The sequence below is a fragment of the Puntigrus tetrazona genome, chromosome 3 (assembly GCF_018831695.1).
Source record: "Puntigrus tetrazona isolate hp1 chromosome 3, ASM1883169v1, whole genome shotgun sequence".
Taxonomy (NCBI): Eukaryota; Metazoa; Chordata; class Actinopteri; order Cypriniformes; family Cyprinidae; genus Puntigrus; species Puntigrus tetrazona.
In genome coordinates, this window is record NC_056701.1 from 25,999,306 (window position 1) to 26,017,426 (window position 18,121).

The 18,121-nt window shown below is 37.5% G+C and overlaps 1 pseudogene; it reads right to left on the reverse strand.

Annotated features, from left to right (window-relative positions):
* Positions 1 to 12,814: 12,814 nt before the first annotated feature.
* LOC122341387 lies at positions 12,815 to 16,369 on the reverse strand (annotated as a pseudogene).
* Between the last annotated feature and the right edge of the window lie 1,752 nt (positions 16,370 to 18,121).

Consider the following 18,121-nt stretch of genomic DNA (forward strand, 5'->3'; position numbering starts at 1 on the left):
TACTTGTGTTCCACGTTAAGTAGCGCTATGTTCCAGAAGTAGTGTTAATGAACCACTGTACATAAAAGAATGTTTTCTTATTTCCATCCGTCCTGACCCTTAAAGATCTGTTAAGCTACCAAGTTTAAAAATCTCCGTTAATATTCTGTTAACTTATTTAATTAAGAATACAGTTAGCTGTAACAACACAAAGGTTATTTGACAAAAGCGTTTGTGTTATTTTCTAAATTCATTGCGAAGCTGTTTGTAATTTCATATTATGATGTAAATATTACTAGCCTATAGTGTTTAGATATAGCAGCTAATAATAAATCAATACTAATGCTGATAAATTACAATAATTGTAAAAATGATACAATTGACACTAAATAAACTTTTACTATTTAAATCAGCGGTAGATGCTATTTATTTTTACATTGACCTTGTTACACCTTATGTGAGCATACTAATATAATTTAGGATACATATGTCTATAATTGCATGCAAACAAACCTAAATCCTCATCCCAACCCTAACCACAGCAGCCCAAGTAGTGCATATAGTTCATTACTCAATGCCAAATGTATAACTGTATCACTGTAACAAGGAACCTCTAGCCTAATATTAAAATAAATGCAAAATGTGAAGAAAAAGTCTCTTACTTTAGATACTTCTTTCTGCATCACTCCAACAAGCTGAATATTGACGGGGTGCCTTTGCTCGCCCCATGCTGACCAGGTTTCCTGTAGGGAGATGAGTCGTGGTGTCTGATGTTTGACTGATATGGCTCTCTCGACGCGCGCTTTTATTTGTGGCGCCTCCCGTCAGCCAGAGCCCGGGCTCCGCAGTGGCGTCGCGTGGCGTCGCGTCGCGTCCCAAAACGCTCCCCCGTCGTCTTTCACAAACCGGAGTCGCTCTACGTCCGCAAATTTCTTTTAAAAAAAAAGCGCGGCTGTCGTGGGAGTGTCGATCAATCAATAGTTAGATGGATAGCCGTTCGTTTTTAAACCAAATCATTTTCTGAGGTATGTCTAAACGACAACAACAAAAAATTTGGTACATATAGCCAGCTGTAACCAATTTTGCCATTAGTCAGCCTGTAGCCTACTTAAATAACATAGCCTTTATCAAAATACTATTTATCGTGCTATAATTAGGTTAGCATCCGGTTGGGTTTATATATTCTGGGATATTTTGATTAGCATAATATTTTGATTAGCATTACAGTATTTTCATGTAGCCTAACCTTTATTTAATCATTAAACTTTTCTTTTCAATAGCAATACCAATAGGATAATTAACATCTACTTAAAGACATACAAACACATTTACAACACACACACACACACACACACACACACACACACACACACACAAAGTTAAAACGTTGTAGAAGCACGTTGATTTCAGTGGTAGTTCATCAAGAATATAGGTAAGGTGGAGTAATAAAACTGATAGTCACTGGTCCGTCAGTCAACCCTTTGCTTGCCAAAACTATCATCTTCATGTTTTGAACAATCTGAGGGCAAGTGCAACGATGACAAAATATCGTTTTTGGTAAATTATCCATCTAATACTTTATTAATGCAAGTGCGCTTTTAGAAACCTTTAACAAACAGCAGCAACATTCTGATGTTTTCGTTAAAATCACTGACGGCATTAAAACGAATGATTTTCTCAATCGGTGGTGCAGGAAAGGAAATGAAAGTTTCAAACGGACTTATCAGCCGTAATGGGAAATGAAAACATAACGTTAATGATGTAGTAGTTCAGACTGGAAACGAGCGGATTAGACACTTGCATAATAAAATGAGTTATAGCTGCTATATTACGCACTTGTAGTCTTTCGTAATCAGTGCGTGTGATAAACTGCGCCGAGAAACGTAATATCAGGGCGTGATGTGCCGACGAGCACGTAATACAGCCATAAACCTAGATATCTCCATGTGGCCAGAAGACATAATGCTAAAAGAAAAAAAAAAGAAATGGATTCCTCTGGGTTGAGGCGAAGCCTGCAAAGACGTAGGCCGGCTTTCCTCTCAAATCACATCGAAAACTGACACTTTGTTTATTGATGCGTTTTCACGTCTATAAAAACGAGAGTGATCACTCAGAAAACCTATCAATAAAATAATGAGTGAGCTTATGTAATATACGCATGCAAGTACACCCTACACTGTGAATGCGATTATTAGGAATTTGAGGCATTTTGGTATATTATTGATCGTATTAGGTGAGCAAAGCTCCTAATCACACAATGTCGTTATGTGACATACTGTCATTTACAAAAGCATCGAAAATATCATTTTCCTTCTTTACTGTATACTTTTTAATACAGCTATTTATTGCTATTTAATAATATCAGAACATGTAATTCTAATCTATTAATTTGTACCCGTGTGGTTAATCTAATCTTTCTGGTAGAGGTTCTCATGTGGGTAACATTATTTCCTTCACGGTTAATGCTATAAATACTAGAGATTATAGGTAAATTCTGTGAAAAACTACGCAAAGCCTGAATAATGAAAAACTATGAAAAACAATCAAAAAAAGATGTTTTATTAAAATGCTGAAATACCAAATAACAGGTAACGTTTTTTATTTCAATGTTGGAATTTTTCCTAATATTTTAAATTACTCTTTGCTTTCTCAGAGTTTTCTCTGTCATTTTAGTTTAACATGTACCCACTTTTGTGTTTATTTAATTGATATGACAGCAATAACAAATAATAAGAAATAAATTGAAATCATTTTGTTCTCAGAAATAAAATAATTCATAGTTATCTGGGGATAAAACACACTGGAACCAGACAAGATAGAGAACCTTATTCTTAAGAGCACCTGTTTCGCTTTCCATCCTCAGTACTGCCAGCTGCCAGCGATTGTACTCTTTACCGTATTTCTGAATTTCCTGGAAAGAACTCTGCTAGCACATTTGAAGTAAATTCTGTAAATGTTTTAGAACCACACTTCCAGTCAAAAATGTTGTGCTAATATATCGACTACCCAATACTGCTCTAACTTATCTACAACTACTAGAGAATATGTATTGTTGTATATCACACTACAGTCTATCAGATAAAACATTATTACTGTTTATCGGTTCACTAGCCAATGCTGTGGCCTCTACTGAACGAAGCAGAAATTATTAGCTATTTATCTAAACCCCAGACCAGAAACATTAACCATAAGATAACATTTACGCTATATCATCTGATTTATCAGACTCAAATGGTTGTGCCTTTCCATTATGCATGAATCCGTGAAGTCCGACTGCAATAATATATTCCCAGAGATACTGCATGAACATCAAACACACCGACCGTCTGGCGCATTCGCGATTCTCTCAATTCAGGCCTTCCTTGAATTCCACCTGCTTTATCTCTGCGCCCTTTGATCTTCAGAAGCTTAACTGTTGCACCGTTTGAAGCCATACTAATAAATATAGTTTATTTGAGCATCTGACAGGTGGAAAACAGGCAACATCCATTTCATTATAACTCGATCTCTCCTTTAAGACTGTCATTAAGAAAAAGGAGTTGATCCGTCATTTCTGTTGTGAATCATACGGGTTGCATACACCTCTAGGATATCATTATACTGCTATTACTTTAAAGGGTTATTTTGGGTACTGAGTTCATTGTGAAATAGGCAATGTGCTGTAGTTATTTGTTGGTGGTCATTGATGGTTTACTGTTGTTGGCCATATGACATATTATAGTGATGTGATAGCTTATGGAACAACAGATAAAAGTCCGAAGTACATTGCTTGAATTGGCGTACGTATTTTTCACTGGGGCTCTAAATTCATGCGCTGCATCAAAACGTATGCGCGTCTAATTTATCGAAAAGGCAATAGTGAAGGCTTTTGCATTCGTGGGACATGAATGCCGTCCTTTACTACGTTTTTCGCAAAATATTAAGCAGCACGACGGTTCGTACACAGACGGAAACTTGAATTATTCCTTGAGCAGCGGATCAGCGTTTCAAGGACTGGTGACTTGAAGATCGAAGTAATGATGCTAAAATCCAGCCGCATCACAGGGATTTAAATATTTGAGTCATTTGAACTTACTATATTAGATTTTCTTGTCGCATTTTTTTTAACTCAAATAAATACAGCCTTGGTACATACGGCAGAAGGCTGATCTAATGAATGTCTTCTAATTATTTTGCATGAGTCACAACAGTAAATCTGATAATCAATCATGCTTTATTGCTTGATATAATGCATTGTCGGCATGTAATTCTGATGACTGGAAATTTGGGCGTACTGTGACTACAAAGCACATGGTACACTGCATCCCATAACATTATGTGAGTTTGAGCTCATAGATTGCATTGCACAAGAAACTGTCATGCAGGGTGGGAAAATATCGCTACACAGGCTACCATTTACCATAGTCTACCTCTGCATCAGTGACTCACATCTCATATATTCGAGGAGAAAGCTATATTAGAGCTGTCTGAAATAGTCGAAAAGAAAGGAAACATGCTGCATCAGATCAAATACATTTTCACTTGTTCTTGAGTTGTACCAGCCAAAGCAAGCGTCTTCTATCAGTACAAATGGCATGGGTGATCATGCATGCGCTGGTACCACTAGTGTATATATTGGGACATTACAGGATATACAGCCATCAAGATGACTTTTCTACGGGCCTGTGGGTTGTTAGGCTTAAGACAATACTTCAGCGTTAGACTGGTCTGCAATTTAAACTTTGTCAATTCACTCATGGCAAAATCGATTTGTTTTTTGCCGCTTTGCTTTAATAACACGCCACTTTAAAAATCTAAAATAAACAGTAACTCCTTTTAAAACGGTTTAGGTTTTACCATTTTGAATCCATTCAGCCGATCTCCGAGCACTTAGAAGTTGCAAAGCTTAGCACAGATCATTGGTCTGACATTGTTATAACTCGTTTTGCGCGGACTAAAAGAGTTTCAATATCCTATTAAAAAACTTCTTTGGCCGCCTTTTTGATGAGTTAAGCAACGGTCTAATCGAGCCACGATCTATGCTAAGCTATAGCTAAAAATGTGCCATGTTACTTTAAGCAACGAGAGTGTATTAATTGGTCCGCGATGGCCTATGGTGAGAGTAAGAATCAGGCTGCACAAGTCTTGTATCATGCACGGGAAAGTTGGTAATGCAAATCTTAATAACAGTATTCTCAATCCTGATATTATTATATTGTACACCAGGATAGCTGATGTGATGCGCCTCCGTCCTAAATTCTCTTTGTGCTGTTGCAGCCATTAAAATCTCATTTCTGCTATATGAATAAAATACAATTAAGTTTGGCAAGTGAAACCTTCTTTGACTTTTGCAATAGTTAAAAACAAAGAGAACCAGAATCCAGTTGTTTAAAAGAGATGGCACGCCATCTAGTGCTTCAGAGACTTAACAAAAACGGTAGAACAACAAACTGTCGGACAGATCAATAGTCTTTATTTTCATCCTTGTGCCAATAAAAGAACACTCATAATTGTAGAGAATAAAATACCTAAATTTACAACAGCCCTATTATGTACACCTCCTTCTGTACTGTAACAGCATGTGCAGTGACTTCATTTGCTTATGCTTGAAATAAATCTTGACTTCCAGGCAGCAGATTATTAGGTGCAAGCACAAACATCCTACATCTCACAAACACGCTCCGGTTTGAAAGGACAAATAAAAGAAGTCAAATAGAAAATATGTCAAATTTATACACATTCGCAAACATCTCAATTTATTAAAAGTGAGGTATTTAGAGTTCATGTGGAAAATAGCGGATTACCACGGATGAGCGCGCAAATGAAGAATTTTCTACGCACAAATGTCGTTAGACGCCTCAGCATAGCTGTGCTGAAATGCCATGAACTTTGTAGCAACACTTCCACTAGTCTACAATTAAAAAGGAGGTTTGGGCGTGATGAGGTACAGCAATCATTCATTTCTAACGCTTTTTGTAACTCCTCTACATCTCTTATAAGTCTTCTTTCTTTCTGTACAGAGCTTAAAACTACTGTTTAGAAAAGTGGTTTATAGACAAATCTCTGACTTTAAGGCAAAGGGTCTACCAAAGCTTAGTCAATGAATATAAATTTGTTCCTCTAATCTTTCAGCACCGTGAGAGGTCCTTTGAAGTTCAGCCACACATTTTGTGCGCTGTTAGGCTATGTAGACGCCAGAGCTGCCGTAGCATCAGATCATCACAGCCGCCAAAAAAATAAAACGCCATACCAAGCTGATGGGTAGCGAAAATAACAGTGGCCGCCCACCATCTGGACTGTTCGCTGAAAATCTTCCTGAGCCTCCAATAAAACACTCGCGCGATTCACTGCGGATATCTTCGCAAGGGCTGCAAGCCTGCTTTCGACACGCCACACAATGACGCCAATACCCACTAATACTTCCTCTGAGCTGCTTTCAACATTAAAGTGAACAAGCGAGAAGTGATTCTTCAGACCTAAGAGACGGAAGGAAGCCCGCTCTACCTCAAAAGAAAAAAAAAAAAGTTAATCGTGAATTTTTAAAATAATAAAAAAAAAAACACAACTATTAGATGTTAATTTAGAATTCGGAAAGAGAATCACTATGATGAAATAAAAAAAAAAATAGTCTTATATCTTTTGAAATTCAAATTCAAAAGTTGCACGGTACAAAACTTGAAACTGAAGGTGAGAAAAATCTGATTTGCAGATGTTCATTTTGAATTTAGAAAATCTAATTGCATGATATAAGTTTGAAATTCCTGGGAAAAATAATTTAAAATTGAGAGATATAAAATCTAGAATCTAAAAAAATAAGGCCATAATTAATTTGGTAAAATAAATGTGAGATACTGACCTCGACTTTGAGATATAAATTATGATTATATATATAAAATTTGAGATTCAAAGTGGGAAAAAAATTTAACCGCAAGATCCAAGCAATTTCTGGGTGCAAGATACAGATTTAGAACGTAACACGTAAAAATGACTGATCGAGATTATATGATCGAGATGTACTCATTTGCCAAAAATAAATGAAGAATTGTGTCTGTCCATGACGATACTTTGGCAATTGCCATGGTGAAACAGGGCTTCCAAGTATACTCTGAGACTTCTTAGCTTGAGATTTTTCAGGTTGTATAGGCAAAACAAGGAGCGCAAACTACTGAAGATATATATATATATTTTTTTCCCAAACTCAGAGAGAGAGATGTTTCATCCAAAGCATGCTTTCATAAATAGCTTTTACCACTATCGGAGGTTGATATATATATATATATAGCAGTGATATATATATACATATATATATATATATATATATATATATATATATATGTATTCATATATATATATATATGTATATGTTATTAATAACACCTCTTTTCCAAAACACCTGACTCTAGTTTGGCACAATAAAAATATATCACATGGTAGCCGTAAGGACCCAGCTACATATACGTCTTTTTGATGATACAACTACGTTAATAAAAAAATACTGGTCTGAGGCTGCTTGAGCCACAGATGACAACAGAGACTCTCCGCATCCGGCTGATGCTCTGACACGCTTTCAAAAGACGCCTTCCAGCGCCCCCGCCTGGTCTTTTCATACAGAATGATTAAAAACAAATTAAAAACCACCTCAAAACTTCTAGATTACTATGCTTTTTTTTTTTTTTTTTATCAAAAAGGGCGAGGAAAAAAAAAAAAAAAAAAAAAAAACAACGAGAAAACATCACCATTGGTTTCCTTCTTTTCGATCCAGGGCAAAGAGAAAATTGATTTCAATCCTCAAACTTTTAAGCAATAGATATAACAGTTTTCTGAGGTGATGATCGGCTGACAGAGTACGCTGGAAAACACAAAAGGATAAAAACTTAAACGCCACACTGCTGCAGTGATCCCTAATCCCGCTCGCTTGATCTAAGCTTTTGTGCAGAGAGTCTCTTAAAGAGTCCCTTCCTCTTATCGTCCTGCACTGGCTTGTCTCTTTCGCTGAGGGAGAGGACAGCCGAGTCTCTGGGCGGCGACTGGAAGTAAGACAGTAGCCCTCCTCATCTCGTGTCCGCTTTCCTCTGTAGATCTACCTCCAGGACTTCGCGTGTCACCGGAACTCGTGAGATGGGTGCGCTTGTGTTGGACGCAAGAGGTCTCAAAGACTGATACCTGACACGGATTTAGAGAAAATAGGGCCACTCGAGGTGAGATGCGCTCAAAACATCGGAGGCTTTATGTGATTTTTCGAGCGATATACCATCCGGGAGCTTCCTGTGGTAGTAGCCTCTATGGTGGCTTGTAGACTTCTGGAAACAGATGGTAGAAGCTCACAAGGAAGCACCGCTGATGTCTTGATTGTGTGATCTGGAACTAGAATCCACACTGCAAACTAATGTCTATCCATTGACAATTTAATAGATGGGCAGAATCTGAACTTTTATCAACTTGTAGATATACACTACATCGAGGTTTCCTCTGTTTCTGAAAAGAGGCTTACTGCTTGGATTTTAAAAAAAAAAAAAAAAAAATACTGTGAAATATTATTACAATTTAAAATAATCATTTTATAGTTTATAATTAGTGCTTTTAAAAAACAATTAACTATGATTGATTTTTATTTTTATGAAATGTGTATGCTAGATATTTATTATGTATATAAACACATTGTGTATATTTTTATAAATATTTACAGGTATTTATAAATATTTTATCATATATAAAAATATATTTAATATACATAAATAACTTTTCTTAAATATATGCATGTGTTTATATACATAATATACATAGAATAAAATATATTTATTATAATTAATCATGTATAATCATAATAATCTAATTTGTCTATACATTCACACATTACAGTCTTCAAAAATACATGATCCTACAGAAAGCAGAATAAGAAGCGATTTTCTGCTCAAAACATTTTTATAATTATTATTAATGAAATAGTCGAGCTGTTTATTGATAACATTTTGATAAATATATATAAAAACAAAACTATGTATTTGATATAGAAATCTTTTGCTGCAAATGCCTTTGACCACCCAATGCATCCTCGCTTGAATAAAAGGCTTGATTATCTTTCAAAATCATACAAACGCTTGAACAGCACGCATCCACTGCCTAGAAATGATAAATGACTTTCCACCGCGCATGAAAACGAGTCACTGTTCTTTAGCCCTGCGGCAGTCGAAATCATCCGAATTTAAAACTTTTTTGCGCATTGAGGCTAAAAGGTTTGAAACTTCCCTGGGGATGAAACAAAAGAGAGAGAGAGAAAAACGTGATTTAGTGGACTGTGGCTCTACTCGTAACTGAGCTTAAGATCCAGCAAAGATTCACACCACAGTTTGTGTACACATTATTCATTACCTAGTGCTGGGTCAACGTCCCCATCAAGGCCCCATTTCCCTGGTTAAAAAGGCTGCTTCTTGCTTTGGTGATCTCCCAGCGAAGAATGTAATAAGCGTGGGATATTCCTGCAGAGGAAACAGCAGAGCGGGATGAGGTAATGCTTTGCCTCTGATCTGAAATACACATTGCTCTCATTCAGCCACAATCATTTGAATTAAAAAAAAAAAAACAGCCACATCATTTTCTAGTGCACTTAAGTATTTGCCCATTATTCTTCCTACTCTCATGTGAAGTTTTGATGTTTTAATAGCATTATTAAAGTTGTTAGAGTCAATTCATTTCACTAACTGAAAGCTCTGATTTAATGGGTTTAATTAAGCCAAATCTGCACTGAAGTGTTTATTTGTATTTTTATACTCTCGGACTGTTTTAATAAATGTATTCTACTGTACATGTTCATTTATTTATTTTGATTATTTCATGCTTTCAGATAGGGTTTGTTAAATGGATCAAAAAGCCACAGTGAAAACATTTATACTAATCTACGCGTGGTTTCCTCTGTTTCAAATAAATGTTGCGTTCTTTTCAGCACCTGCTCATCAAAAAACAAATTTGTGTCTAGTTTTCAAAAAATAAATACAAATGAAATAGAAAAACTAAATATACGACATTGGATTGTTTTAACATGTAATTTAGTACATTTTTAAAAAAATTCAATAATACTGCAGAAAACACATGAAAATTATTAAATATCATACTTTATCTGACAATTTTAGGAAAACAACAAAAATGTATTATTTTAACTCATTTTATTCCATTATTATATATATACATATATATATATATATATATATATATATATATATATATATATATATATATATCTATATATATATAAATAAACACATACACACATACTGTATATATACTGTACATACACACACACACACACACATACATATATATACCACATATACATATATACATATATATACACATATACATATATACATATATATACACATATACATATATATACACATATACATATATATACACATATACATATGTATACATATACATATATAACCACACCACATATATATATATATATATATAAATATAGGTACCCTTCAATGTTGACTGAAAGCTCTTCATATCAAAATAAATACAATTGTAACATCTGGTTTATAATTCCCTTGACACAGATCAATAAAGATTAGTACGCCAGCTTGTATCTGTGAAGAAATCACTAGCAGCTATCAGGTAAGCCTTGGCCTCTAAAGATCCTAAATCCAAACCACTGCTGTGTGTGGATCTGAACAAACCACAAACTCTCAGGCGAATAAAAGTAGTTTTTATCATCCTACTCTGACTCAGCAGCTACTAAAGGCAGGATCCCAGCATCAACATCCCAAACACGCACGCCCTCACCTCGGCTCAGACCTTTGATCTTGAGGCCTCCACACTGGTGCGTAGTCCTCCATGGTCCGATGCTGTGGGTCCCAAAAACAAAGGTTTCAGTAAAACCACGCTCAACACCCTTCAACACTGCTAGAGAAAGCGGCAACTGGCCTCAGGCGTGAGCTAGAGCCACTGGAAGGGAAGTCCAGAGTCACCACGCGAGCATCATGAACGGAATCACACACACAGGCTCACACACACACACACACACACACACACACACACACACACGTGAAGCGGTGGGCCATGGATTACAACACTAGTATTTCCGTTATGCAAGTCATTTCCTATCTTTGCTGAAGAACTTTACATTTTCAAGCTTTCATGCTTGATGTCGAAGTGAGATTTCTGACAGCCACAGGAGATCTGATCTGACCAATTCAGTCTATCTGAATAGCGTAAAAAAGCTGAGACAGACCACGATCCTGAAGAACTGTGTCAGTGTCTCCAGGGCGCTTCAAGAAACCTCCCCTGAAAAACTAGGACAGAAAGCTGGCTTTAAAACAAACAAGTTAATTAACAGGAAAGAAAATACGTGTTCATGTGGCATTGTTTTAGAGAGCGTCTTGGAGACATAGTATTTTTGATGATGATGATCAGATCAGTGTGGACTAAAATAAAATATCTCTGGATTATTAAGGGAATCAAGGCCAAAATGAACGTTTCTACAAACACAAACTGACATGTCCTACCCCGTTTCCTACTGACTTTTCGGCAAGAGATAGAAATGACTGGACTTAAAGCCCATTTTAGCTGCCTAATAATAAACGTCCTAATAAGTATTTTGCCCGCCGCTGTACGTGAAACTACGCAGAATAAGCGTTTCTAGGCTCGAAAACTACCTTAGTAGCATCCGCCCACGAGCAAGCAAATAACGTTTTAGGACTTCCCACTCGCAAGTGAGCTCCCTACCTAGACAGCAGTTAAGGACAGCGCAGTCGTTTGGATTCGCAGGTGCGCTGAACTCCACAGTGCTGCCGTGGCTTAGGGCTCGCTCGTCGCTAAGCGTGCGTGTTTACCTGCAGGACACCTCGACGTCGTACGAAGTTTCCTTTGCTCTTCTGGTACCACGCGGAACTGGGAGCCGCTGTAGAGCAGAGGGTGTTGACGCCGGGCTGCTGGGTATTGATCGGCGGGGGCGGAACGAGAGAGGCCGAGGCCAAGCAGGCCAGCGGCGAGCCCTGACAGCAGTCGGTACGGACCGGCATAATCGATCGCTTTCGCAGGGCTCTCCCCAGAGCTCGAGCAGCCGAAGCGGCGCTTATCTGACGCGCTGGGACGGGAAAAACGCGACGCTAAACAGCGCGATGCGTAAGTTTAGGAGTTCTCCCGCAGGACGCGCGGTTACGTCCCTTCACAGCAGAACGAAGGCGCTCAACGGCGAGTCATGTGACCCAGCATGCTGTTAATTGATTGGACGACGGAAGTCGAGTAACGATGACGCCGTGCGCTCATTAACTGGCTTCTGAAAAAAGCGTTATGGGATTTGTAGTTCTACTCGCTGGAAGCGTTAGTGTAGAAATAACGTAAGAGCAAGTCAGTAATGTTGTAGATATGACAGCTGTTTCTCAGCAGCGAATTTGCCAGTATAACATAGTAAACTGTCTCTCTTGTTTGTATACATATATAAGCAGTGACATTCTTGTTAGTATTTTGATATGTTTTTAATGTGTGATATTCTGACAAACAAAGTACATTAAACACTTTTTTTGCAGAAAATATTGTGTTAGCTATGGGAATTTAAGTACATTTAGATATGTGTAATTGTAATATATATAGCTGCTAACACCCCATTTGAGAAATGTCCTTTTATGTACAGCTCTCTATTACAGTCAACAAATGAAATTGCTGTAACACTGGTGCTTCCCTGTAGATGGCAGGATTGCATAAAATAAAATACACTTAAAAACATTAAAACTAATCCATTTCAGTACTTAAAACTATAAGAATACAGAAGCACACTTGTTTACTGACAACAAAATATATAAATTAGTTTACAGGTTTTTGTTTTTTTTATTAAGAATCTGACTTGAGAAACATTTTAACGGTGCTCAGACGACTGCATGTCCTCCAGCTCATCCTTCACGTAACCAAACGTAGTTTCGGATCTCTACGATATCGCTTGCGATTCCTCTTCACTTCTTCATCATGTATCTAATAAGCAAACACACAAAGGTTCCAACATTAATAATAAAAAGTCTTGCATGATAGGCTACCCTGTGACAAACTGTATAATATTAATGTATATAAAAAAATGAAGTTAGGGAAGTGTGATCCTAGACAGTTTGCATGGTAGGCTACATGAACAAAATCAAAATAAAAGGGCCTACAATATAATATAATGTATGTATAATTATAATTTTGTACTGAATTCAGCAGTGCGCTCATCCAGCTGTTGATCCGTGTCAGGAGCTCGTCCTCCCTGTTATCAATCTTCAGCAGGTGGGTGTCATGGGAAGCTGCTGACGTTGGTCACTGTGTCTTTATCTACCAACAGCTACATACTGAAGCATAAGAAATGAAGATGAAATACAGAGTCTGGGACATGAATAGTTACCATGGAGTCTTCTTTCTTACACAATGTATATAAACACAAATGTTTTTTTTTGTTTCCAAGTTATGCGGTCAAGATCGCTTTCCACTGACCATTGCTACATCATCAGATATTTCCTCCTCTAGCTCATTTTTTGACCACCTTTCTCCAGCGTTGCCAAGGCAATCTCAAGCTGTTGTTCATGGTGCTGGTTTTCCAGATCTCTGCATTGTGCAAATGTGCATAAAGTCAAAGAAGTATTTTTTTTTAAAAATGTATGTGTGTGTGTGTGTGTGTGTAGGTGTTTAGGATTTATTGAATAAAGGATATATCCCTTGCACATATTCAATAAACCCTCCAACCATGTCTGAGATGTTCCTCTCAAAGTCTTTGAAGATGTCCTTAAAAAAGCAAATTTGTAGGAAACTTAAAATTGCAAATATATCCATATATAATGATACATTAAAGGAACATATCTCCTAGAAATGAAACTTATATATATATATATATATATATATATATATATATATATATATATATATATATATATATATATATATATCTACTATATATATATTCATGAATTCACTTGCTCAGCGATGGATCCTCTGCAGTGGGTGCCGTCAGAATGAGAGTCCAAACAGCTGATAAAGCCCAACAGTTAAGATGCATGTTTTGTCATAAATAAACCAGATCCAAGATGGAAATATCAATAATATTGCTTTCTCTGAATTAGGAGAGAAATATGGCAGGCTGTTAGGGAAAACTGGACCGGAGTTGCTTGTGGATTATTTCAATGTCTTATTTCCTGACTGTTTGGACTCTCATTCTGAGCGGCACCCATTCACTGCAGGTGATCCATCAGCGAGCAAGTGCTACAGAACCTGTTTAAATTAAGATTTTCACTAAACGTTTACATTTTTAGGTCTCAACGATTCCTGTAAAACATACACGCCCGTAGGTTTTTTGTTCTGACCTCCAGTTGGTCCACCAGCTGCAGTTCCAGACCCATGAGGGTTTCAGAGAGCTGGCTGGCTTGCTCCTGGCAGGAACGGATGTGGTCTTTCGAGTAGCTCGACGCTCTGCGATCTGTTGCATCTCCGCTTATATTCTTCAGCGGAATGGGAATTCATTTGTGAGTATATTGCTTGCATCGCGTTTCCCAGCTTGCCTGAGGGGGACCGACCTGCCTCCTGGAGCTTTCAAAGTCAGCTGCTATTTGTGCTGCTTTCTGCCGATTGTCAGCCGCTGCCTCACGGGAACAGGTAAAAAAGGATTCCACCTCAGCCTTTCTCTGAGCATGCTGAGTCAAACCGGAATCAAATATCTGCACACACAGAGCCTCCATCTTGCTCTTAAACACGTACCATGGTCATCAAGGTAAATATATATATATACATAGGTTTTGAGGCCTTTTAGTGTTTTAATATAGCACAGCTTCTATTATATTTGGCATTGCTGACAAGGATATGACTCGACAGAGCTTCCATTCCAGGAGAAGAGCCAGTTTCTCCCCATCAGGATCTTCATCAAACATGCTGTTGAAGAGCTGAGGTCCATTCAAGAACTCCACAAAGCTACCCTGTCAAAAGAAGGAAGCAGCATTTATTCAGAGGCGCGTACCACATAGACTAGCCTCGAGAAAAAAAGTAAAGACCGAAGAAGATAACGGTGGTCACCCCTGCAAGCTGAAGCTCCGTCGTCAGCTGACCTTCTCAGCCTCCGTTGCCTGCTGCTCCATGGCTCGTTTTGTTGCATTCCCTCAGCGGCATACTTATACTTTGCATTAGCAGTTTCACGCTTCATATATGTAAAACATATTCATTTTAATCATTAAAAAAACATTAGGAAAAATCTGTCCCTTATGAAAAAGAAGTGTGCACTTCACAAGTATAATTACAGATAAAAAAAATTTAAATTGTGTTACATTTTTAAGCATAACAAATTACAACTTCATACAGCAAATGTGTAACTAAAATATTAATATTCGGTTCACACTTTTTTTTTTAAAGCATATTTTTGTAGCAAATACTCTTTGCAAACGCATGCTTCCTTTTCACAAGAGATATCAATACGTCCACAAAATTAAGCCAAACAACCACAGTTATATGCAGGTCTTATGAAGAACTGATAAACGTCTTCACTTACCGGGTCTGTTCATCCAGCAGTCTGTAGTCCAGATAAACTAAATCCCCGGAAGATCGCCGCCACAAACGTCTTGTACCTCTCCTCATCTCACAAATGGGGTTTCCCGCAAGATTGAGAGTGCGCAGGTTCTTAACTTTCTAAGTACAACACCTGGAGGACGGGGTGTGATTTTCTTTCAGCTTTACGTTTCGGTGACATACGGACATGCAGAATCGCCTAAAACGTGGCTGGCTTACATTTTTGAGTTGCTGAGCGATCGCGTTGTTTCCCAAAGAGGAGGACGTGCAGGTTTCTGCAGCGTGTCCAGGTTTTCCACGACGGAAATGCGGTTGTTGAATAAACTCAAGTCCTGAAGCTTTGCTGAGAGAGGTCCAGGCCTTCGATCAGCTGATGCTGTTGAATGACCAGGTCTGAGGAAAACGACAAAGGCGGATTATTAAGCGTCCTTGCTTTGATATCGAGGCGAGCTGAACTCACCGAGCCAGACCAAATTAGTGAGCTTTCCTAATCCTTCAATCCTCTCGATGAGGTTATTGTCCAGCTGAAGTTTCGTTAAAGAGGTGAAAGTGCCACAGGTGGTAAATCTTCAGCACGTCTACAAAAATGTAATATATAAATAATAACAATAATAATTTCTAATGCAGTCTCGTTAACGTAACGTGAATTCATTTTCACTTAATTTATTTGAAACGTAATTAGTACTAATTAATTCAGTTTAGCTGCGAAACGATCAGTGATGCTCGTACTCCTGTAGTCTAGCCTTAGTTGTAGCACGTCTTCCTACTGGATGCCTCTTTCCTGGCAATGTCTCAGCACCTGCCCCTGAGGTCCCTGTTCCTCAATTGCTTGTTTTAGCATCTCCCTCGTCTATTACTTTAGGTTCATCCTGTTGCCAGTTCATTCTCCGCCGATTCTGACGACTGAGGTCTTTTTTTTCCTGCAGAAACACATGGCCTCACGGAGGTCAGAAGCGGAATCTAGCGCATGTAAAGCAATTGCTTATTTTGGAACCTGTCAGCGTAAAATCAGTCATAACTTTTTGTATTGCAAAGGTTATTTTTCTGTATTAAAAGCTCACATTCGGCGATAAATTCTCAGTTGATAACAGACCTGCCGGAACAAGCACACGTCTTCTGGACGCCGACGCGCATTGCGTTAGCAACAGCAGACCAACGCACAACTTCCGGAGATTTTAGTAGCTTTGGGGCGGGCTAAAATAATTGAAATATATTTTCGTTACGATGTGATATTTTTAAACCTTGAAATTTAAATAATTTGATATGACAGCAGCAACGCTCGTGTGGCATCAGTGTATCGCTTGTTTTGTTTAATTATTTATTTACGAACCATACAGCGATATTTTTCGAATAAGATTTTATTTATATATGTTGGATAATTTATGACATTAAAGCAAATTCAGGCATTTATTACATACATTTTACAATAATATTTGACAATGTACCAGTCGTACAATATACAACAAATGCTGTTTAAATAACATAATTGCCTAAAGCATTCATGTCCATAAATTAAGTTGAACTGGAATTAATGTTTTATCAGGTAACGTCAATTTACACAGGTTTTCGCAAATCGGGAGCGCTTTTTAGGTGGAACCTGATTCCGTGATTGACTTACGAGTATTGATCAATCAATTAAAAGTTTCGCTTGTTTAGGCCAATCACAGAGCGCTCTGGGCGGGGCTTACGCGCGCCGTCCGCCAGCTCTCCGTGTGTCGGCGGATTGTTGTTGTCATCAAGATGGAGTTCTTGTTGGGGAATCGTAGCAGCACTCCCGTTGGCCAGTGCATCGGTGAGTTGGCGGCTTTTAATAGCTTCTTCTTTAATAAAATTGTGCTTTTAATAATGGCTAATGGTCGATAGCCATCCACCGCTCGCGTTGGAAATGCTTTAAAGTCGTGTATTAACTGGCAGCATCATACAGTCAGCACTGTTAGCTAAATTAGATGTTGTGCTAGCCTGCATCTTCATCCTGGTGCAAACACACAGATGTTACTAGAAAACTCTATTAATTAGTTTTTTCATTATTAGGAAATTCATAACTAGAGAGTGAGAGCGTTTCGCCAGCAGGACTTAAAGAGAAACTGAAGCCTCTGTCTGCTCTCAATGAGACCACCTTTTCTCTAACATTGAACATTTAGGACATTTATAACCTTTTATTTCATATTTCATGCTACTGACTTAGATTACACGGTTATCTCTGTCTGTATAACTCCTTTGATTTGACTCCTAAAAGTTTTCATACTTTGTTGTAATGCATCGGTTTGACAGTTAGTCATTTGCGGTATTTTCATAATCATTACGTTTATTCAAATATATTATTTTTACATGTAGAATACCAACAAAGCCGAAGTAGGGTTTACAACATTTGGACAATGATTAGACATAATGACGAAACAATAGAATCAACCAGAATAAAATATTAACGATTCTATATATACTTTAAATATATATATATATATATATATATATATATATATATATATGTGATTAAATAATAATACATTTTAATCTCAATAATGATTAGTAAACATGAAAGCATTATTTATGTCAATAAATGCCTCTTAAATTAGTCTAATCTTTAATTTTTGTGTGAAATATACACAGTATGTATACAGCCGCTATCAAAAATATTCACTCAATATTTTGT